Here is a 24,042-nt window from a genome sequence, read left to right as displayed (position 1 = left end):
TTGATCCCCTGATGTGTGTCCGGCAATGTCTCCTGCTCTGTCCCCATTCCCATTAATAGTGTGGATTGTGCAGACAACACTGCAGAGCAGCAACTGGCGTGGTTGGAGGCCAGGTGAAATGCTAGAGACAGTAGAGCCAAAGGACAAAGTGGAGCAGGGTTACAATCAGTAGTTGTGTACAACCAATATAAAACTTTCTCCAAGTTGGCCTCAGCCTGCTGCATGATTGACCCCTGGGCTTCAACATCGCATGTTGCTGCTCAGAAGTGTGTTTGCCATGGGTACTCCCTCCAGCTGTTTCTCGGTAGAGCCTTTGGCCTAGGTGCCTCCTTCTTGGCATCCGAGTTCCAGCAACGTCTGCTGGTCCTTGGTAGTGCTTTGGAGCACAGGTAACTCCTGCTTTGAAACCGTGTTCCAGCACCGTCAGCTGGTCCACGGTTGTGCCATTGGCTCTTGTTCCTTTTGCTGCCCCTCCGGGTTCCAGCACCATCAGCTGGTTCTCTGCAGTGTCTTTGGCACGGGTATTCCCTCCTGCCCAGCCTGGTTACAGCATGCCTGCTGTTTCCGGGTAGTGTCAACGTCACTTTGCCACCAATACGTTGTCCTGTCATGTTGCGGTCGGGTTAGCAGAGCCTATGGTGCCTGCAGTTTTGGTGCTTCCTATGTGGGCTGCGGGTTCTGGTAGTAAAGGCTGGTTCCGTAGTGCCAATAGGACAAGCACCCCCTGTAGGACTGTGGGTTTCGGTAACTGCTGCCGGCTCACGGCCTTGCAACTTTGTTTTTTTCCTGGGTACCTTGTGCTACCCATCCAGGTTCCAGCACAGTCAGCTGGTTCTCGGCAGAGCCTTTGGCCTAGGTGCCTCCTTCTCGGTATCCGAGTTCCAGCCATGTCTGCTGGTCCTTGGTAGTGCTTTTTAGCACAGGTACCTCCTGCTTAGAAACCGTGTTCTAGCACCGTCAGCTGTTCCACAGTTGTCCCATTGGCTCTTGTTCCTTCTGCTGCCCCTCCAGGTTCCAGCACCGTCAGCTGGTCCTCGCTAGTGTCATTTGCTCTTGCAGCTTCTGCTACCCATCCGGGTTCCAGCACCGTCAGCTTGCTCTCGGCAGAGCCTTTGGCCTAGGTGCCTCCTTGTCAGTATCCGAGTTCCAGCAACTTCTGCTGGTCCTTGGTAGTGCTTTGGAGCACAGGTACCGCCTGCTTAGTAACCATGTTCCAGCACCGTCAGCTGGTCCACGGTTGTGCCATTGGCTGTTGTTCCTTCTGCTGCCACTCTGGGTTCCAGCACCGTCAGCTGGTTCTCGGTAGTTCAATTGACTCTTGTAGCTAATGCTAACCATCCGGGTTCCAGCACCGTCAGCTGGTTCTCGGAAGTGTCTTTGGCACGGGCACTCCCTCCTGCCCAGCCTGGTTCCAGCATGCCTGCTGTTTCCAGGTAGTGTCAACGTCACTTTGCCACCAATACGTTGTCCTGTCGTGTTGCGGTCGGGTTAGCAGAGTCTATGGTGCCTGCAGTTTTGGTGCTTCCTATGTGGGCTGCGGGTTCTGGTAATAAAGGCTGGTTCCGTAGTGCCAATAGGACAAGCAGCCCCTGTAGGACTGTGGGTTTCAGTAACTGCGGCCGGCTCACGGCCTTGCAACTTTGCTTTTTTCCTGGGTACCTTGTGCTACCCATCCGGGTTCCAGCAACGTCAGCTGGTTCTCGGCAGAGCCTTTGGCCTAGGTGCCTCCTTCTCGGTATCCGAGTTCCAGCAACGTCTGCTGATCCTTGGTAGTGCTTTGTAGCACAGGTACCTCCTGCTTAGAAACCGTGTTCTAGCACCGTCAGCTGTTCCACGGTTGTCCCATTGGCTCTTGTTCCTTCTGCTGCTCCTCCGGGTTCCAGCACCGTCAGCTGGTCCTCGCTAGTGTCATTTGCTCTTGCAGCTTCTGCTACCCATCCGGGTTCCAGCACCGTCAGCTTGCTCTCGGCAGAGCCTTTGGCCTAGGTGCCTCCTTGTCGGTATCCGAGTTCCAGCAACGTCTGCTGGTCCTTGGTAGTGCTTTGGAGCATAGGTACCTCCTGCTTAGTAACCGTGTTCCAGCACCGTCAGCTGGTCCACAGTTGTGCCATTGGCTGTTGTTCCTTCTGCTGCCATTCTGGGTTCCAGCACTGTCAGCTGGTTCTTGGTAGTTCCATTGACTCTTGTAGCTAATGTTAACCATCCGGGTTCCAGCACCGTCAGCTGGTTCTCGGAAGTGTCTTTGGCACGGGCACTCCCTCCTGCCCAGCCTGGTTCCAGCACGCCTGCTGTTTCCGGGTAGTGTCAACGTCACTTTGCCACCAATACGTTGTCCTGTCGTGTTGCGGTCAGGTTAGCCGAGTCTATGGTGCCTGCAGTTTTGGTGCTTCCTATGTGGGCTGTGGGTTCTGGTAATAAAGGCTGGTTCCGTAGTGCCAATAGGTCAATCACCCCCTGTTGGACTGTGGGTTTCGGTAATTGCTGCCGGCTCACGGCCTTACAACTTTGTTTTTTTCCTGGTTACCTTCTGCTACCCATCCGGGTTCCACCACCGTCAGCTGGTTCTCGGCAGTGCCTTTGGCCTAGGTGCCTCCTTCTTGGTATCCAAGTTCCAGCAACGTCTGCTGGTCCTTGGTAGTGCTTTGTAGCACAGGTACCTCCTGCTTAGTAACCGTGTTCCAGCACCGTCAGCAGGTCCACGGTTGTGCCATTGGCTGTTGTTCCTTCTGCTGCCACTCTGGGTTCCAGCACCGTCAGCTGGTTCTCGGTAGTTCCATTTACTCTTGTAGCTAATGCTACCCCTCCAGGTTCCAGCACCGTCAGCTGGTTCTCGGAAGTGTCTTTGGCACGGGCACTCCCTCCTGCCCAGCCTGGTTACAGCACGCCTGCTGTTTCCGGGTTGTGTCAACGTCACTTTGCCACTAATACGTTGTCCTGTCGTGTTGCGGTCGGGTTAGCCGAGTCTATGGTGCCTGCAGCTTCGGTGCTTCCTATGTGGACTGCGGGTTCTGGTAACAAAGGCTGGTTCCATAGTGCCAATAGGAAAAGCACCCCCTGTAGGACTGTGGGTTTCGGTAACTGTGGCCTGCTCGCGGACGCGACACTATATTAATAATGGGTACCTTCTGCTACCCATCCGGGTTCCAGCAACATCAGCTGGTTCCCAGCAGAGCCTTTGGCCTAGGTGCCTCCTTGTCGGTATCCAAGTTCCAGCAATATTTGCTGGTCCTTGGTAGTGCTTTGGAGCACAGGTACCTCCTGCTTAGTAACCGTGTTCCAGCACCGTCAGCTGTTCCACGGTTGTCCCATTGGCTCTTGTTACTTCTGCTGCCCCTCCGGGTTCCAGCACTGTCAGCTGGTCCTCGCTAGTTTCATTTGCTCTTGCAGCTTCTGCTACCCATCCGGGTTCCTGCACCATCAGCTGGTTCTCGGCAGTGCCTTTGGCTTAGCTGCCTCCTTGTCGGTATCCGAGTTCCAGCAACGGCTGCTGGTCCTTGGTAGTGCTTTGGAGCACAGGTACCTCCTGCTTAGTAACCGTGTTCCAGCACCGTCAGCTGGTCCGTGGTTGTGCCATTGGCTCTTGTTCATTCTGCTGCCATTCCGTGTTCCAGTACCATCAGCTGGTTCTCGCCAGTTCCTCAGCATTCTTGTAACTTCTGCTACTTTTCAAAGTTCAAGCTTGTGGAAATGATTTTTGATTCTCACTCTGGATCTCCCTGACAATGACCCTGAAGACGACGACCCTGAAGACCACACAGAAGAATACCTAAAAGATGACCCTGAAGAAGATGACCAAGAGGACAAAGAACAGGAAGACAACCACCAAGATGCAGAACAACAAGAGACAGAAGACCAAGAAGCATAAAAACCAAAAGCAGAAGAACATTAAGCATAAGACTAAAAATCTGAGCAAATGAGATTATCAAATTTATAAGCAGAAGAAGACTAAGCAGTGTATGGGGGTGAGTCCATTCCTCCTCGTGGTGCCCCTGGAAAAGGCCTGCTGCTGCAGGCCAAACTGAACGCGGACAAATCCTGTTGTAAATCTTTTGTGACAGGCTGAACGGAAGGTGTAATTTTCAAACTTTTATAGATAGCAACTACAGGAATCCCTGACACAAATAAGGATATGATGAAGAAGAATAGGAAGAAGAAGAAGAATAGGAAGAAAAAGAAGAAGAACAGGAAGAAGAAGAAGAAGAAGAATAGGAAGAAGAATAGGAAGAAGAAGAATAGGAAGAAGAAGAATAGGAAGAAGAAGAAGAATAGGAAGAAGAAGAAGAATAGGAAGAAGAAGAAGAATAGGAAGAAGAAGAAAAGGAAGAAGAAGAAGAAAAAGAAGAAGAAGAAGAAGAATAGGAAGAAGAAGAAGAATAGGAAGAAGAAGAAGAATAGGAAGAAGAAGAAGAAGAAGAAGAAGAAGAAGAAGAAGAAGAAGAAGAAGAAGAAGAAGAAGAAGAAGAAGAAGAAGAAGAAGAAGAAGAAGAAAAAGATACTGCTGCTGCTGAAGATGATGAAGGAGAAAGTGTGGGAGAAGTAAAAAAGAAGGTGAAGAGCATGGAAGTAGTGAAACATACATGTCTGACAAAAAATTAAAGACTTTAACATAATCAATATCTTTGTAACTACGAACGTCTTTAAAAAAAAAAACAAATTCCTGCTATTCCATTTGATTGGGCTAAACCTCTATGGCTTTAATGTCTCCTACACCTCCCACAATACATTCTACATTATTATTAGTTGTTTTCTTCATGTAGAATTAACCGACAGGGAAAGAAAGGGGTTTTTTTAATTCCGATATTTCTGTTCCATTGACTTGAATGGGACTTCCGGTATCGGAATCGGCGATACCCGATACCTTTTTTAGATCGGCCGATCCATTCCGATCCGATATTTTTCAGTATCGGGTGGTATCGCTCAACACTAACGGTGACACAGAGAAAGGTGCACATGAAATTGAAGAGGAGGTGATTGATGACCCAGTTGTTGACCCAAATTGGCATCCATTGGGGGAAGAGGGTGCCGCTGCCAATAGCTCAGAAGAGGAGGAGGAGGATCCGCAGCAGGCAACGACATCGCAACAGCTGTTATCTGGCAGGACTATAGCAGTCCAAAAATGTGTTACAAAAACCAAAAGAGTTGCAGGACAGCTTGACCAGACGGTCAAATTAGCACAGCGTGCAAGGTCTCAAAATGTCTTCCATAGTAGGAAGAGTGCAGTGTGGCACTTTTTTTAACAAAATCCTAATGATCAGGCAAAAGTTATCTGTAAGAAGTGTGCAAAGACCTTTAGCTGAGGGAAAAATCTGAGAAATTTGAATACCAGTTGCATGCTTAGACATTTAACCACCATGCACTTGCAAGCGTGGACAGACTACCAAACCTCACGTACCACATGTGCACCTGCTCCGAATGAAGGTAGTCAGCAAAACTACATCGCTTCCCCTACTGTAAGCCCACTGGTTAGCACACCACCAGCAGCAAATGTCGAGGTGTCGTCGCAATGGCAAAGCAGTCATGGAATCACAATGTTATTGCTACGAAAGACTGAATCTAGGCCATCAGAAAGACCACCAACACCATCACCATCACCAACCCTCTCTCAGTCCGCCATGTCCACCGCTAGTTCCACCATATGCAGCTCTCAAGTCCAGCTCACCCTACCAGAGACTCTGAGTAGGACAAGAAAGTGCTCATCCTCTCATCCGCATACACTGGCTTTGAACGCCCATATTGCCAAACTAATCTCGTTAGAGATGATGCCCTACCGGTTGGTTGAAAGCAAAGCTCCGCGAGCTCATGGTCTACACTGTACCATGCTATGACCTACCCAGTCGGTACTTCTTTTCGCGAAAAGCCATCCCAGCCCTCTACGTGCATGTGAAAGACCGCATTGTCCATGCACTCAAGCAATCAGTGAGTGGAGAGGTGCATGTTATGAATGAGTCACCGTAGGAGGCAAAAACAGAAATACTAGCTAAGTCCAGAAAACCAGAGAAGTTGGCAGCTATCGGATTGCAAACCCCTGAACCTAACAACAACAACTAGTAGTAGCCGTGGGGGGTTCCTACGGTGCCCTAGACCCCTCGATCACAGCCAGAGAACTACATATCCTAAAGACAGAAAGGGAAATCTAAACTGCCCCAGAGCAGACCCCAAAGCAATGGGCAGCCCCCAACATATAATGACGGTGAAGCAAATGTCACAAGGGGCTTAGTTCAACTAAGGCTGAAATACCTGGGGCCCCTGTGATGTCCCTCCAACTAGGGGAAACCCTGTCTGACCCTCAACCCAGGGTTTTTGCTGATGGTGCAAATGCCTGAGCCTCCAACCTTTCCTTATCTCCTGCTCAGCCCTGCACTTAACCCTCCACCCTCCACCCAGTGAGGAGACACACCACCAAAGCCCCCACACAAATTATGACAGACAGGGAGAACTTAAACTGCACTGCGCCGCACGCACACAGGAATATACAGTAATGTGAACAGGGCACAACTAAACACAAATATGGGAAGGAGAAAGGATAACAACGGATCATACGCCACCAGATACGAATCTCTCTCTCTTCAACACCTCCACTCCAGACCGGAACCACTTGGTATGAAACACAAGCTATAATCGGCGACGCCCATAGGCCAGCATGACTATTTAAAGACCGTGAGCGTGACTAAACATCCAACCTGGTCTCCAGCAAGATTAACCCCCGAGAGCCTGAAGATCAAGCCGGCGCCACTGAGGCTATAGTGGAAGGAGGTGGAACTACCTCTGCCTGCCGGACGCTGTGGTGTGAACAGCGTCCGACATGACAGCAAGATGAAAAAACACTCACACAGATAGAAAGATAGGCTGAGCAAATGATGGGGCCCAAGCTAACTAAATAGGACAAAATAGAAAAGCTGCTGTCTGCAATCTGCCAAAACCCTCTCAAAAACAAGAGACAACAGACTGATAGGGAAAAAAGCCCTGAAGACGCTAGGCTTCAAAAAGACTATATCAGTACTCAGGTATTATCTGAAGACAGAGCAAAAAGGAATTCAGCTCACCCAGCAGGGAAAGGCAGAAATCCAGAAAAACAAGGCAAAACAAAACCAAAACACAAATGCAAAAAGTAGAGCAGAAAACTTAGCTTTTGAGGAGCAGGAATCAGACTGGTCTCCAAGAATCCCTCAGAGTAATCACCCGCAAGGCAGAAGGGCGTCGGCTGCCTTATATCCAGTCTGTAATCCCAGTCACCCAGTTATCATCATTCTGCTCAGGTGCTTTGTAATCAGCCTCACTACCTTCCTTCACCAGAAGAGGGAGTTCATCAGACCTAAATGGTGAAGGGGAAAATGAACTCACAACAGGTGCACCTCACAACAGATGCATGGTCCAGTAGGCATGGCCAGGGCCGTTACGTGTCCATCACTGCGCACTGGGTTAATGTGGTGGATGCAGGGTCCACTGGGGACAGCGGCAGTGGGACAGTGATGCCTAGCCCATGGTATAGGAAACAGTTAGCTGTAGGCGTTTGACCCTCCTCCTCCTCCAGAAGCGAAAGCTCGTCCACAGAGCGCAGTCGCACGAGCACTCCATCCGCAGCTGCCAGTGTTACACACGAGATTTCCCAATATCGAACAGCTAGTGGTAAGCGTCAGCAGACTGTGTTGAAGATGATGTGTTTGGGCGACAACAGACACACCACGGACGTACTGGCCGAGTACTTGCAGCAACAAACTGAGTCATGGCTGGGCAGTCTACATCTTGAGGCAGGCAAGGTAGTCAGTGATAACGGCCGGAATTTTGTGGCAGCCATAGCCCTTTCAAAACTCAGACACATATCTTGCCTGGCTCACACCTTGAACCTGGTGGTGTAGTGCTTCCTCAATAATTATCCAGAGTTAACACCCCTGCTCCATAAGGTGCGAATACTGTGCTCGCACATCCGCCGGTCACCTGTGCACTCCAGTCGTATGCAGAAGCTGCAGCGATTGCTCCACTTTCCCAAGCACCGCCTAATTATCGACCTTGCAACAAGGTGAAACTCCACCCAGCACATGTTTCAGAGGCTGTGCGAACAGAGGCAGGCCCACATGTCTGATTATGCCTTGCAGATCCTAAAAAGGGACCCCCGTATTGCCAAAATGATGAACGATGACGACTACTGGTTGGCCAGCATTCGGGATCCACGCTATAAAGGCAAATTCCAAAACATCATGCCACAGGAGAACCTAGAGCTAATATTGGCTAACAAACAAGCAACTCTGGTAAACCGTTTGTTTGAGGCATTCCCATCACACAGCGGCGGTGATGGTTTTCCAATGAGCCGTAGGAGGCAACATGGAAGAGGTGTTTGTGGTGCACACAGCCGAAGTGGCGTTGGACACAGGGGTTTCATGACCATGTTGTGGACTGATTTTTCAAGTACCGCTCACACGACTGGTAATACTGCATCGATCAAAAGTGACAGGAGACAGCAGTTGTCAACTATGGTAACAAACTACTTCTCCTCCCATATCGATGTTCTCCCTCACTGGTCATTCCCCTTTGACTATTGGGCCAGTAAACTTGACTCATGGCCTGAATTGGCACAATATGCCTTACAGGAGCTCGCTTGCCCTGCTGCTAGTGTGTTATCTGAACGAGTCTTCAGTGCTGCTGGATCAATCCTGACAGAAAAAAGGACCCGTCTGTCGACCCAAAATGTTGATGATCTAACCTTCATTAAAATGAACTATGCATGGGTTTCAAAGGATTTTGTCCCACCCTCCCCTGCCGACACGTAGGTTGCCAGAAAAATTGCTTGCTTTTGTCCTCATCTTCCGCAGACTTCTCCAATTAGTCCATTTGCAGCTGCTGAATGTCCAACATCAACATATACCATTTTTTTCACCTCCCTAACTGAGCTGCCTTCCCCCACAGGGCCGGGGTCACCACCTGTACAGGTGGGTGGGCCCACTCTTGGGCAATGGCACTGGCACAAGGTCCCTCATAGTACAATCAAGTGTCTCTGATGGTGGGGGTGCACATCCACCGTCAGACACACCGCCGTACTATGAGGGGCCCTGTGCCAGTGCCGTCGCCAACGAGTGGGTCCCCCCTGCTTGCTCAGGATCACAGCACTTGCAAAGTTGAAATACTTATCTCTCTCTGCTCCACCGCCATGACGTATTCCGAATTTCCTGACAGTGACATTCTGGTCAGAGAGCGCGATGACATCACGTCTGTACGCCCTCTACCTAACCAGTCCAAGTGCAGTGAGATGGAAGATGGGGAAGACGAGGAGTCCAGACTAGTACAGGATTCCCTAGCGAGGAGACTTATTTAATTGTTTTCAATGTTGGGACAGCTATTTTTGGGGAGCACTATGCTCTGGAGAATGATATATGAGGGCCACCATACACTGGAGCATTCCAAAGGTGGACATCAGACACTGGTGCAGCATTTTACAGGGCCCATTATGCACTGGAGCATTAGAAATGGGGACCATTATATATGGAGCTTTATTTGGGCCCATAAGACAGTGGAACTTCATCCATGGGGCCCATCATATACTGTAGCATTATGTGGAGCTCATCATATACTGTTTCAAACATTATATGGGACCAATGATTCTGTACGGAGAAATATATGGGCCTCATTACTCTGTATAGCGCACTCTGTGGTGGCCATAATACTGTGTGGAGTAATATACTGTCCGTTTTTGGAGCTATTGGAGAATTTAAAATGGATATCAGTCATGAGATGTAAGAAGTGAAGTATTTTTCATTGTACTATACCGCTATTTCTCTGCCGTATCAGAGGATCATGAATTGTGGCATGTGTTAAAAGAGCCCAGTGACACTCTTTGGCCCAGGGCCCACGAAAATCTGGAGCCAGCCCTACCCCCCACAACTTTAGGCCTCTTTCACACTTCAGTTTTTTGTGTCAGTTAAAATCCGCCAAAAAGGCAGAAAAGCGGATCCGTTGCTAACTGATGTGAACGGATGCAACAGGATCCGTTTTTTGACGGATCCGCAAAAAGAAGAATTTTAAAGGAACCGCTGGCCGGGAAGGGGAGACAGAGAGAGGGAGAGAGGGAGAGAGAGAAAAATTTTTTCTTCCGCCAGAAAGGATTTCAGGGTTACTTTTCTCCCTGACTTCCTTTCTCTGGGCATGCGCAATGGAAAATGCGGATCCAACACCAAAAAAATGTTACATGGTCCGTCCAGGCATGCCGGCGGATGAAAAAAATGTGGCGGATCCTCAAAAAAACGGATCCAACGGATGGCCATCAGTCAAGATCCGCCAGTAATGCAACTCAATGGAGAAAAAAAAACGGATCCTCAAAAAAAAATGGCGGATCTGTTTTTTTCAAAACCTGGCGGATTTTGACTGATGGTCAAAAACGGAAGTGTGAAAGAGGCCTTAGCCAAATAACCCCCAGTTTTCAATGCCTAACTATTATTATAAAGTAAATTAAGGTTGACAAGCTTAAGTAATAAGAATTGATGTTTTTGACATTAAAATGGGCACTGTAGGTGTGTTTCCTGTCCTCCACTCACTGCCGACTTTTCTTCCCCATTGACTTGTATTGGGTTTCGTGTTTCAGTCGGCCTTCAACTTTTCACGATAATCGGCCAATTTCGTTCTACCCGACTTTTGAGAAAGTCGGGTTTCATGAAACCCGACTCGACCCGAAAAAAGGCAAAGTCGCTCATCTCTACTGCCAGCTATTGAACGCAGGTGAATCCTCTGATCACTGAACCGTGCGGATTCACTGCATTCAATACATTTTACGGTGATATTTTTCTTGCAAAGACACAAGATAAATTGTCATGCTGCAGTCTGGAAAGACGCGTCGCATGTCCGACTCCATTGGTGATCCGCAGGCGTATGTGCATGCATATTGGGCATGGGATTTCTTGAAATCAAATCTTCTACTGTATACTATAATATCTGGACACTGCTGGCTGGTTGCAGCACAGGTACTCATTGTCCAGCCTGCAGCAATTACTGATCATCTGGACATACCCTTAGAGTTTGTTTTTTCGTGCTCACTTTTCTGTTGGAACAGATGGACACGTTCAAAAAAAAAAACATTACATTCGGGATTCATTTGAACTCCATTCCTGTCATTGCAATCTATGTTACTACACAGGATTCAGGCAGATCCCACCGGGCGCAGTAAAGAAAGACAGTGTGAACAGGCCCTAATGTAAAACACAGGCATTAGACATAAACTGCTGATCCCTATTATGGCGACACTACAATTACAGAACTATATACAGTATGCAGCACATATACAGAGATATACACTATACATGGACACACTTTATATATACTTTATAAATATAGACACATACACTATGTACTGTATATACAGTATACAGACACATACTTTGTGTACAAGCACAACTATAAAGTATATAGAAACACATTCAGTATATAATAATAATAATAATAATTTTTATTTATATAGCGCCAACATATTCTGCAGCACTTTGCAATAATATACAGTATATACAGTATGCTCACCTACATATACACTTTTTGCATATATTTACACAATATACTGCACACATGCAGCGTACATATATAATATACACAGACACATACAGTACTATATACTGTATGTACATGCATAGATATATATAAACCCATACATACACCATGGATGCACAATATGCTATATACACAATCATACTATATACTTTATATATTTTAACTAAAGTTATCATACCTAAAGTTGATCATTAATATGTCAAAAATGTATGAAATGGGCAACTCAAAAACATTATTAGAACCTACAGAAAACCGAGTTTAAACGAGCCCAGCTAATATCAATACAATGTTCAGCACGAAGACAAGAGAGTTTTACCGTGCAAAAAGTCTTTTTATTTTATTATAATAAAAACATATGTATTAAAAAAGGCAGACATACAAAAAAGAGTACTGTATATGTAAGGTGATAGAACCAAGGCACAGACCACCCAACACATTGGTTAGTCCCACTAGAAGGGTCTCCATCAAAAGGTGATTAGCATAGGAAAAGGTACACATAATACAACCCAAATTCCAATGCGTAATGGTAAGTGAAATCACATCACTAATACACCTTAGTCAACAGGGACACATGGAAAAGGCAATTGCTCATACATATAGCTATTAGGCCTCATAGCCTCCTATCTGCTCCAAATCCCATCCCTAAAAATGACAACATCACCAATATGTCACCGTGAACATTATCTTACCCATGTGGGAGGTCGGATGATCCTGCCTGTGCCCCGACGCGTTTCGCAATAGGGCTTCCTCGGCTGTGTCCCTGTTGACTAAGGTGTATTAGTGATGTGATTTCACTTACCATTACTCATTGGAATTTGGGTTGTATTATGTGTACCTTTTCCTATGCTAATCATCTTTTGATGGAGACCCTTCTAGTGTGACTAACCAATGTGTTGGGTGGTCTGTGCCTTGGTTCTATCACCTTACATATACTCTTTTTTGTATGCCTGCCTTTTTTAATACATAGGTATTTATTATAATAAAATAAAAAGACTTTTTGCACGGTAAAACTCTTTTCTTCATGCTGAACATTGAATTGATATTAGCTGGGCTCGTTTAAACTCGGTTTTCTGTAGGTTCTAATTATATACTGTATATATGCACACACATACTATATACACAAACACTGACACACATACTATATACTTTAAACTATATACACAGATGCAGACACACACACTGTATACTGCACATGTACACGCAGATATACACATACATATATATATATATATATATATATACTTACCAGGTCCTGCTGCATCACTTGCACAGATCCCAGAACAGTGGTTTAGGAGCAGCCATGGTGAGGAGAAGAGAACACTGACACAGACAGGGCTGCAGACATCTTCCTCTGGACTGACCTCTGCTTTGCTGTGAGACGGCCCCTCCCTTTCAATCTCAACTTCTACCCAGACACTACCAGGGAGAGGGAGATAGACACTCCAGGACTACAGAGGATGCACAGCATTATTCACAGTAAGTAATGCTGTGCATGCTCTGTGCACTTCATAAAGGGGCTGCAGATGTAGAGGACCCCTTGTAGGTGGGGGCCCTAGGCATCTGCCTTGTTTGCCTGCCCCAAACATCGGCCCTGGTCAAGAGAAACTGCTATCATTTTGCTTTCTAATAAAACACTTTTAATCATTTTGTGGAATGCCAGTGAAGTTTTTCCACATGAAATTAAATTACGACTCATCTTTACAAGTTTGGAATTTTCATGCTATGGCAGAAGAGGGCCTTAAAAAAATGCTCCCACAGAGTTGAAAAACATAATTTTCTAGTTAGCATGACTAAGAAGAATTGAGAATTAAAGGAAAATAAAAATGATTTGTTTAATATTATTTTAGATTAATACAGACTCTTTAAAGTTGTGCAATCCCTATCGATGATGCTTACTTTATGCTATCAAATGATCTATACCATGACTAACCATCTTTGTGACATGCGGTAAAATGATAGAAAATGTTGACATTTTCAACTCTTTCCATTAGAAAATTGCATTTTTGAAGACTCCTAAAAGCTGGTTCCAGTATATTGAAAGCGCGGCAATTGGAAGATGATGTCTGTGCTCTGTTTAGGAACTATTTTGCTCTGCATTCATGCTTCCTCTGGGTAATATTATTCATTCTAATGGCTTGCATTTGTAGTGTTATATGTATGCAGATATACTTTTTGCTCCCTGTAGATTTAGGAAACAGCTTGATGTTTTGCATAACTGTTTCAGTCACATTTAATCATAGTTGCCATCACATTCTCTTGAGCTTAACACAAACTAATCTGCATAGCTATTGCTTGGTCAACAGTGCAAAAGTGTCCTGAAACTTTTGTATCCATTTGTCCTTGAAGTAAGTGACATCCTGTGACCATTATTATGTGGCTTTATTTGTAATACTTCCATTAAATTCACATATAAGAATCTTTCTTTTACTGAATAAGATTTTGCAGTTATAGTAAGGAGCTTTATGGATCTAGATGAGCACTGGAGTATGTGATATTGCTGGATTAATTGCAGAAAAACTGAAGCAAACCAGAAATGGATAGAACCACATATTTTCATTTCGTATAATGAGCATATGAGCTCAGGAATTCATAGAAGGAACTTCCTACTGGAGGACTGGATGTGCCTGTTAATATTTTTTTCTTGCTTATGAGTTCTCTCACATTTCTGTATAAATCGAGAGGTGAGATGAGCTAATATGTTTGGAAAACGTTCGCCAATCTCAAATTTGGCACGAACGTAGCACATTGGGATTCATGTTCGCTTTCACTAGTATTTTTACTCAAAGTCATCAAAATTCGGTCACAGTTCGGTAAATCATTGCCTTTCCACTAATGCTTTTGTTATTACTTTAGCTAGGATAATGGTGCTTCATGATGAGCAGGCGGACGTATTTGATGAATGGAGGGGGTGTGTAGAGATTAGAGGTGCGCGTGAAGAGATTACAGGTGCGGTGCATGCTTTTTTCCCCCCTCAACTTTGTATGTGTTGACTCCGGCAACCAATCGGGGCTTAGAAAGTATCCATAATGTCACAAGGTCTTCTGTGATTGGCTGTCAAAGACACATGTCCCTGGTCATATAAAAAGCAGACATCTAATTTTTATGGTGTAATTTGCTCAGTGTAACAGTGCAGACAGGTCGTTCCTGAGCTAGTGCTGGTGCTGAAAGTAAACTCGTCAGTTAAATAGATAGGATCCTGTCCTGTGTGAAATTGAATTTTGAGCTTTGAAGTAGATTGTGCAAAACCTCTGTGGCAGTCTGCAGAAGTCCCCTTTTCCACTCCATATCATTTGTGCTAAAACTGTGTTACATTGGCAAATCAGAAGGCCAGATTTCCACTTAAAAATCATTAGGACTAGAGTTGAGCGAGGTCGGCCATGAGGTTGGCGACTTTAGCGCCAAAGTCGCGTTTCAAAAGATGCTTGAGCGCCCTTTTTGCAGCCAATCAGGAAGAACGGACACTGTGGGCAACGTGATGACATAGGCAGCGGTCACCACCATCTTGGAGAAGGGCATGCAAGTGATTGGCTTGCTTTGTGTGGCGTCACAGGGGGTATAAAAGGGCGGGGACGCCGACCGCCATGTTACTCATGCTGATCTCAGAATAGGGAGAGCTGCTGCTGATTCTGTAGGGAGAGTGTTAGGCAGGGAAGAAGATACCAAAAACTGATTCTGCTGCTAGCGATTTTGCCTGTTCAACACACCAGTCACTGTGCAGTGCAAGGGGAGGCTATATTTTGGTGCATCAGCTCTGTTGGTTATTAGGCTGCCTTTTAAGGCTACCTGGTAGCTGCATTGCTGTGTGCCCACTGCTGAGCAAACTGCTTTTTTCAAAGCAATCCAGATTTTATTGTTTTGTCCTTGTGAGTTACTGAGCGTTCATTTTTCACACACCGTACAGCGGTGTACGCTCCTCTCTCAGTACCGTGTAACGGCTGTTATCACGGCCACAGTGAAGCTATCTGTGTGTGACTCTGTAAGGATAAGTCGAGGAGTTGTTCCATTTTACAGACCTCCACCTAATAGTTTTGTCTGGTTTTCAAACAGTTTAGTATATTTGCTGTTTGATTACATTCAAAACTATAGAGAGACAGCGTTGTGTCAGTCCGTATACTAAAGCACGGAGCTTGACAATTTTACATACACTGGACAGCGGTGTATGTGCACGCTCCTCTCTCAGTACCGTGTAATGGCTGTTATCACGGCCACAGTTAAGCTATCTGTCTGTGACTCTGTAAGGATAAGTCGAGGAGTTGTTCCGTTCTTACAGACCTACACTGTAGGGAGATTCCAGTTCTGCCCAATTCTATATACACCTTGTAGTTTGTCATACACTAGGCAATTTCTGCCGGTCACATTGCGGTGTTAAATAAACAGGGCCTGACTGAATCCCACAGTGTCCTGAAGTGTAGAGACATTCCAATTCTCCACAGTCCTCTGTACACCATTCTAACAGCATAGAGAATCTGCCTGTCATATTGCGGTGTTAAATAAACAGGGCCTGACTGAATCCTATAGTGTCCTGTATAGTAGAGACATTCCAATTCTACACAGTCCTCTATACACCTTTCTAACAGCATAGAGAATCTGCCTGTCATATTGTGGTGTTAAATAAACAGGGCCAGACTGAATCTCACAGTGTCCTGAAGTGTAGAGACATTCCAATTCTCCACAGTCCTCTATAAACCTTTCTAACAGCATAGAGAATCTGCCTGTCATATTGCGGTGTTAAATAAACAGGGCCTGACTGAATCCCACAGTGTCCTGAAGTGTAGAGACATTCCAATTCTGCCCAGTACTATATACACCTTGTACCTTGTTTTACAGTACAAGAGAGTTGGAGTAAATTTGGGTAAATTTTTCCAAAAAATGAGGAAGTGTTGTGGAAGAGTCCGTGGAAGTGGGTGGAGGTTGGCAGCTGGTAATGATGGTGTTGGTGTTGGTGGTGGATCTGCTGGTAGTGGCCAAAGCAAAATTGCACCTAATACTGGAGGTGTTGAGGCTGCGTCATCGTCTGGCTCCACAAGGCCTCGAAGGCTCCCTTTTCTGGGAGTAGGTAAACCGCTTCTAAAGCCGGAGCTTCAAGAACAAGTCTTGGCTTACATTGCTGACTCAGCCTCCAGCTCTATCGCCTCCTCTTCTGAAGTTTTAAAAAATAAAAGCACTGAGTCATCATTGGAGGCTCATGGTCATGAACCACATCTTTCCTTGTGTCCTTCACCCCTACTAAAATTGAAGGATGCAGTAGGCCACACTACAAATTACTCCATGGAGCTGTTTTCACATACCATGCCTGGGTTATCAAGTCAAATCGTGAATTACCCAGGCCAAGGTGAATCTGACATGGAGTGCACTGATGCACAGCCACTGCTAGATTTATCTGCTGGTACATTCACTCAGAGCACTACATTGTCCTCGCAGAGTACTGAGCTAGAATCTGACCCTGATGAAACTCAGTTGCCCCCTCCCGCATACTATACCACCATACACGGTGACACAGAGGAAGGTGCACATGACATTGAAGAGGAGATGATGGATGACCCAGTTGTTGACCCAGATTGGCTTCCATTGGGGTAGAGTGTGCTGCTGCCAATAGCTCAGAAGAGGAGGAGGAGCATCCGCAGCGGGCATCGACATCGCAACAGTTGTTATCTGGCAGGCCCGGAGCAGTCCAAAAACGGGTTACAAAAACCCAAAAAATTGCAGGACAGCTTGACCAGACGGTCAAAAAAGCACAGCGTGCAAGGCCTCAAACTATCTTCCCTAGTAGGAAGAGTGCAGTGTGGCACTTTTTTTAACAAAATCCTAATGATCAGGCAAAGGTAATCTGTAAGAAGTGCGCAAAGACCTTTAGCTGAGGGAAAAATCTGAAAAATTTGAATACCAGTTGCATGCTAGGACATTTAACCACCATGCACTTGCATGCGTGGATGGACTACCAAAACTCACGTACCACATGTGCTACTGCTCCCAAAGAAGGTAGTCAGCAACGCAACATTGTTTCCCCCACTGTAAGTCCACCGGTTAGCACACCACCAGCAGCAAATGTTGAGTTGTCGTCGCAAGGGCAAATCATTCAGGGAATCACACTGTTATTGCAACGAAGACTGAATCTAGGCCATCAGAAAGAACACCAACTCCATCACCATCATCAACCCTCTCTCAGTCTGCCTTGTCCCCCGCTACTTCCACCATATCCAGCTCTCAAGTCCAGCTCACCCTACCAGAGACTATGAGCAGGACAAAAAAGTACTCACCCTCTCATCCGCGTACACTGGCTTTGAACACCCACATTGCCAAACTAATCTCGTTAGAGATGATGCCCTATCAGTTGGTTGAAAGCGCAGCTTTCCGCGAACTAATGGCCTACGCAGTTCCACGCTATGAACTACCCAGTTGCCACTTCTTTTCTCACAAAGCCATCCCAGCCCTCCACCTTCATGTGAAAGACAGCATTGTCCATGCACTCAATCTGGCAGTGAGTGGAAAGGTGCACCTCACAACTGATGCATGGTCCAGTAGGCATGGCCAGGGCTGTTACGTGTCCATCACTGCGCATTGGGTTAATGTGGTGGATGCAGGGTCCACAGGGGACAGCGGTGGTGGCACAGTGCTGCCTAGCCCACGGTATAGGAAACAGTTGGCTGTAGGCGTTGGACCTTCCTCCTCCTCCTCCAGAAGTGAAAGCTGTTCCACAGATCGCAGTCGCACGAGCACTGCATCTGCAGTTGACAGTGTTGCAAATGAGGTGTCCCCCTATCGATCAGCTAGTGGAAAGCGTCAGCAGGCTGTGTTGCAGATGATGTGTTTGGGCGACAGACACACCGCAGAGGTACTGGCCGACTACTTTCAGCAACAAACTGAGTCATGGCTGGGCAGTCTACATCTTGAGGTAGGCTAGGTAGTTAGTGATAACGGCCGGAATTTTGAGGCAGCCATAGCCCTTTCAAAACTCAGACACATACCTTGCTTGGCTCACACCTTGAACCTGGTGGTGCAGTGCTTCCTCACTAATTATCCAGATTTAACAGGCCTGCTCCTTAAGGTCCGAAGACTGTGCTCGCACATCCGCCGGTCGCTGGTACACTCCAGTCGTATGCAGAAGCTGCAGCGATTGCTCCACCTTCCCAAGCACCGCCTAATTATCGACGTTGCAACAAGGTGGAACTCCACCCTGCACATGGTTGAGCGGCTGTGCGAACAAAGGCAGGCCATAATGCATTTGTGGGAGGATACACGGGCAGGCACTTTGAGGGCAGACATGGAGTTGACCGGTGTGCAGTGGTTGAAGCTGAAAGACCTCTGTAAAGTCCTTCAGTGTTTTGAGGAATGCACACGGCTGGTAAGCACAAATGACGCCATCATAAGCATGAGCATCCCACTTATGCGTCTGCTCATGCAAACTTTGATGCACATTGAGGAGCAGGCGTCTGCAGCCGAGGTTGATGAGGAGGAAGAGGAGGAGGGAAGCCTTGATGACAGTCAGCTATTGTCTGGTCAGGGAACTGTCGTTGATGAGGTGGAGGAAGAAGAGGAAGAGGAGGAGGATGATGATCGGGATGATTGTTTAGGGGAGGAGGATGCTTCTCGTTGGGCAAGAGAAAATGTTGGCTTTGCAAGGTCTGGTACAGGGTTTGTGCGTGACTGGAGGGATGTGGATTTGCCAGAAAGTGCACCTCCTCCCAGCACTCACAGTGCATCATTGACACCGGGAACATTGGCCCACATGTCAGATTATGCCTTGCAGATCCTAAAAAAGGACCACCGCGTTGCCAAAATGATGAACGATGATGACTACTGGTTGGCCAGCATCCTGGATCCACACTATAAAGGCAAATTCCAAAACATCATGCCACAGGAGAACCTTGACCTAATATTGGCTAGCAAACAAGCTACTCTGGTAAACCGGTTGGTTGAGGCATTCCCAGCACACAGCAGTGGTGATGGTTCTCACACGAGCCATAGGGGCCGGGGGCAACTTGGAAGCGGTGTTGGTGATGGACACATCAGAAGTTGCATTGGAGACAGGGGTTTCATGACCATGTTGTTGACTGATTTTTCAAGTCCCGCTCACACGACTGGTAATACTGCATCGATTGAAAGTGACAGGAGACAGCACTTGTCAAGTATGGTTACAAACTACTTTTCCTCCCATATCGATGTTCTCCCTCACAGGTCATTCACATTTGACTATTGGGCAGCTAAACTGGACACCTGGCCTGAATTGGCACAATATGCCTTACAGGAGCTCACATGCCCAGCTGCAAGTGTGCTATCGAAAAGAGTCTTCAGTGCTGCTGGATCAATACTGACAGAAAAAAGGACCCGTCTGTTGACCCAAAATGTGGATGATCTAACCTTCATTAAAATGAACCATGCATGGGTTTCCAAGGATTTTGTCCCACCTTACCCTGATGACACATAGGTTGCCAGAAAAATTGTTTTCTTTGGTCCGCCTTTTCCTGCGACTTGACCAATTTCACCTTTAGCAGCAGGTGAATGTCCCACATCAACATATGCCATTTTGTAAACCTCCCTAACTGGGCAGCCTCCTCCCCCCAATGGCCGGGGTCACCACCGAGCGCACGCAACCGTGCGAGTGCCATTGCCCTGGACAGGTGGGTGGGCCGACTCGTGGGCACGGGCACTGGCACAGGGTCCCTCATAGTGCAATCAAGTGTCTCTGACGGTGGTGGTGCACACCTGCCGTCAGTCACACCGCCGTACTATGAGGGGCCCTGTGCCAGTGCCGATGCCCACGAGTGGGCCCCCTTGCTTGGGCAGGGCCCCAGCATTTGCAATGTTTACCTATCCCTGCTCCTCCGCTGTGTAGTCTGGGCTGTCAAATCCATCACTGGGACTGGCACTTCAAATTTGGTGAACTGATAGAAGATGATGGTTAAGACGTAGCTATGCCCTGTCCCGCTGGCTGGGATCCAGCTTCAGATGATCAATGGCTTCCATTTCTTATGGACGTCGACTCACAATGAGATGCAGTGGTGGTTTCTCATCAGCTTTAACAGTTTTCCTACCCATAGACGTGACATTCCAGCGCACTTTTTTAAATGTGCCCTCCCTCTCATGCCAATCCAATTGAATCGCCTACGGCCTGTGGCTTCTGTGTTTTGCACTCCAAAGTTACGTGACAGATCATGATAGGCAGTGAGCACCATGCTTACATCTCTCCCTGTGATCAAAATTGGATGGTTATGAGTAACAGCGATGGGATCAACGGTACTGCAATACAGCAACACTTTCTTCACAAAGAAAGGTTTTTGCTGTGTCCACACACTAATTAATTGAGGGTCAGCATCGCCTCTGAGAATTGTGACGGAAGTTGTTGCCGTGAATAGTAATTCGTAGATTTCTGCAATCACTAGACTTTAGGTAAATAATTGTATGCATCTAATTTCCTATTGCAGAGAGTCTGGGCTGTCTTACTGAGACAGAAATATAAATGAAGATTTAAAAATACCACCAAAAGTGTATCATGGTGTACGCTTGAAATACATTTCCTTTTTTCTAGTTTTTAGATTGTTGTGTAATCCATGCAGAGAACACAGAGATTTTAAATGTTTAAACTATGCTCTATATACCTGCTATCCAGTGATAATGTACCCTATCTCAACTTTGTACAATCTGGTCTAATCCATACTGGGCCTGAGACCATCTGAGCCTGCCTCCTGATCGATAGACATAGGTTTTTAATGTGTAAACTATGCAACATATATACGTGTTATCCAGTGAAACTGTACCCTTTATCAACTTTCTCGAATCTTGTAGAATCCATACTGGGCCTGAGAACGGCTGCAGACCTGTTAAGCAAGCTACAGCACCTGTGGTTTGGACACATAATGTTTTGCATTTTTTCTGGAATGGTGGTTAGGCCGAAATCAGGAATTGCTGTTGACCTGCACTTACTGGGAAATCATCGTTCACGGCGAATTATTGGAATGCCAGATCCCCATCACTAACTATGTTCAGCGGGTTATCTGCACCTGTAAGCGACAAAAGATGGTCCTTTCAGTGTAGTGAGCATGTAGCCCCGGACATGGAAGGCCATGATAGCCCTGCTATTGCTCGATCGCGCGTGCCAGAGCCTCGCGTATCCCTCTAGTAAGCTTTACGCGTACCGCAGGAGCATGCCGAACTCTCCTTCGTTAACAGAATAAAGCTGACAAATCACTAGCACAACTACAAACAGACATACCACACCACACACACACACAATCGACAAAGCTTTCAATGTGTGCATCTTTTTTTGAGGTGGCATGGTTGTGGTTTCCCGGGTGGAGTCCAATTAAGCCGCAGGCTCCACTCCAGGTGGTGCCCTTTTGGACATTCCTGTAAGGTTCAGCTTTGCAATCATACTGCCCCCGGATAGCAAACACTTTGGCTTCATGGACGCTGTTTGGAGGTTCATAGGAATAGCGTCGCCCGATCGCCAGTTGCCATAATTTATTGGAGGGAAGTACGACGGTATGTGATCATGTTCGTTTTCATATTTTGTTTTTTTGGGTTTGGTTTTTACATTTTTAGTCCAGACTTTCTTGACTTCATAAGGGCATGACAAGCCTAGGTCTGTGTCTCCTCCACCTCCTCCTTTTACTCCTCCACCTCTTTTGTAAATGTGGTTGCCCTTTTCCATATGTTATTTTTGGCTTCTGAGCATTTTGTCGGCTTTGGGACACCTTTTAAGGTGTTTTGTAATTGTTTTGTATGTGTTAGTATGTGTTTGCCTGCCATTGTTTTCAGTGTGTTTCGATGAACATTCGATAAACTTGCCTCCTGTGCGATGAACCAAAACACTAGCGGTGTGGCTCAACACTACTCATGATATATAGACGTACATTGTTAATGTTTAAACTATGCTATATATACCTGCTATCTGATGATACTGTACACTTTGTCTACTTTTTATATTCTTGTCTAATCCATACTGAGCCTGGGAGTGTCTCTGTGTGACTGATGGAATATATATGGAGATTGACAATTATCCTTTGACTGAATAGAGCTGTACGCTTCTGATACAGTACCATATATGTGATGTTATTTTGTGTCTATTTTGTGCTAAATTTGGAAGTTTGGTGGAAGAGGCCGCGGACGTGGGCAGCTGGTGCTGATGGTAGTGGTGCATCTGCTGGTAGTGGCAAAAGCACAATAGCAGCTAAGGCAGGAGGTGTTGAGCCTGCGTCATGGTCTGTCTACGGAACGCCTGGAAGGCTACCTTTTCTGGGAGTAGGTTAACCGTTTTTAAAGCCGGAGCATGGGGAACTGGTTTGGGCTTACATTGCAGAAACAGACTCCAGCAAATATGCCCTTCTCTTCTGAAGTTTGAAAGAATGCAAGCACTGAGTCGTCAAGTGTTGGCTCCTGGTCAGGGAGAACCCCTTTCCTTGTCTCCTGCACCCCCACCCAAAGTGAATGATGCAGCAGGCCACACTTCACATTAGTCCATGTAGCTCATTCTATCATACCATGCATGGGTTATCAAGTCAAATCGTGAATTCCCCAGTCCAAGATGAATCTGACATGGAGTGTGGGTGGCCAGGCAGGACAGTGGGGTTAATCGGTACTGGGACGGTGTCTCCCTGGGATGTGTCATGGTGGCGGTGACCCGTTCCGTGGCCCTGGGCGTCCATGCAAAGGGGTGAAATACGTTTATAGGTGAATGATGCGTGACGCCACCTGTGGTTTCTGAGTAGATTGACCAGCGCTGCAGTGGCGCTTCTCTGGGACAGAAGTTGTGGCGCAGCTAAGATGTAGAAGCCCTGCACAGGTATGGCCATTGTTGCAGGGCACATGAAAGAGTTGGTAGATGGTGTGCAGTGCAGGATGTAGCAGAGCTGTGCGCCAGGCGCAGGAGAAAGAGGACAGACACAGTCGTGCAGTTCCTTTACCTGTACTTGGTAAGTGCAGTCCAGGACCCAGAGTACAGGTGGAGAAGGAGTTGGTCAGCCTGGAAGTCAATTTGGAATTCTCTCTCTGCAGATAAGTAGTGTGGCCTCCATTCTAGCGCTTATCTGAGGTACTCGCAGTGCTGAGTTCAATGAAGTTCCCCCTGTTGACTCTCTCTTGGAACTTTCTCATATGGCAGGCAGCCGTAGCCTTTTCCTTCTGGCTCCCACACGTCGCTGCTGGGGCCTCCGAGCCTAAGTTGGGTACAGAGCATTTACAGCTGCTTCTTCCTCCGGTTTCTGCTGCAGGAACGTCAGTGTCCCTACAAACTCGGAGACCAGAATCCGGACCATGCGCTCAAGCTAGGAGTGAGCCTTAACTCTGCTCATCCTCCAGCTCCCCTTCTCACATCCACACACTTCCCCTTCCCTTCACAGACTGCCCTAACTTACCTCCTCCCGACCACAGACAGCAGCTCCTCAGCAGTCAGGTTCAGAGGTCTCCCTGCTGGCCTGGAGTGGGAAATGTGTTGTGTGTTGGTTTAACTGCTAGAGAGATCCTTCGTTGCTCCCAAGCATGACATCACACTCCCTAGGAGGAAGGTAATGCCACTGTGGCGAC

This window comes from Dendrobates tinctorius, unplaced genomic scaffold (assembly GCF_039654945.1).
Source record: "Dendrobates tinctorius isolate UK_male_01 unplaced genomic scaffold, ASM3965494v1 ptg000003l, whole genome shotgun sequence".
NCBI lineage: Eukaryota > Metazoa > Chordata > Amphibia > Anura > Dendrobatidae > Dendrobates > Dendrobates tinctorius.
Note: the sequence above shows the minus strand (reverse complement) of the source record.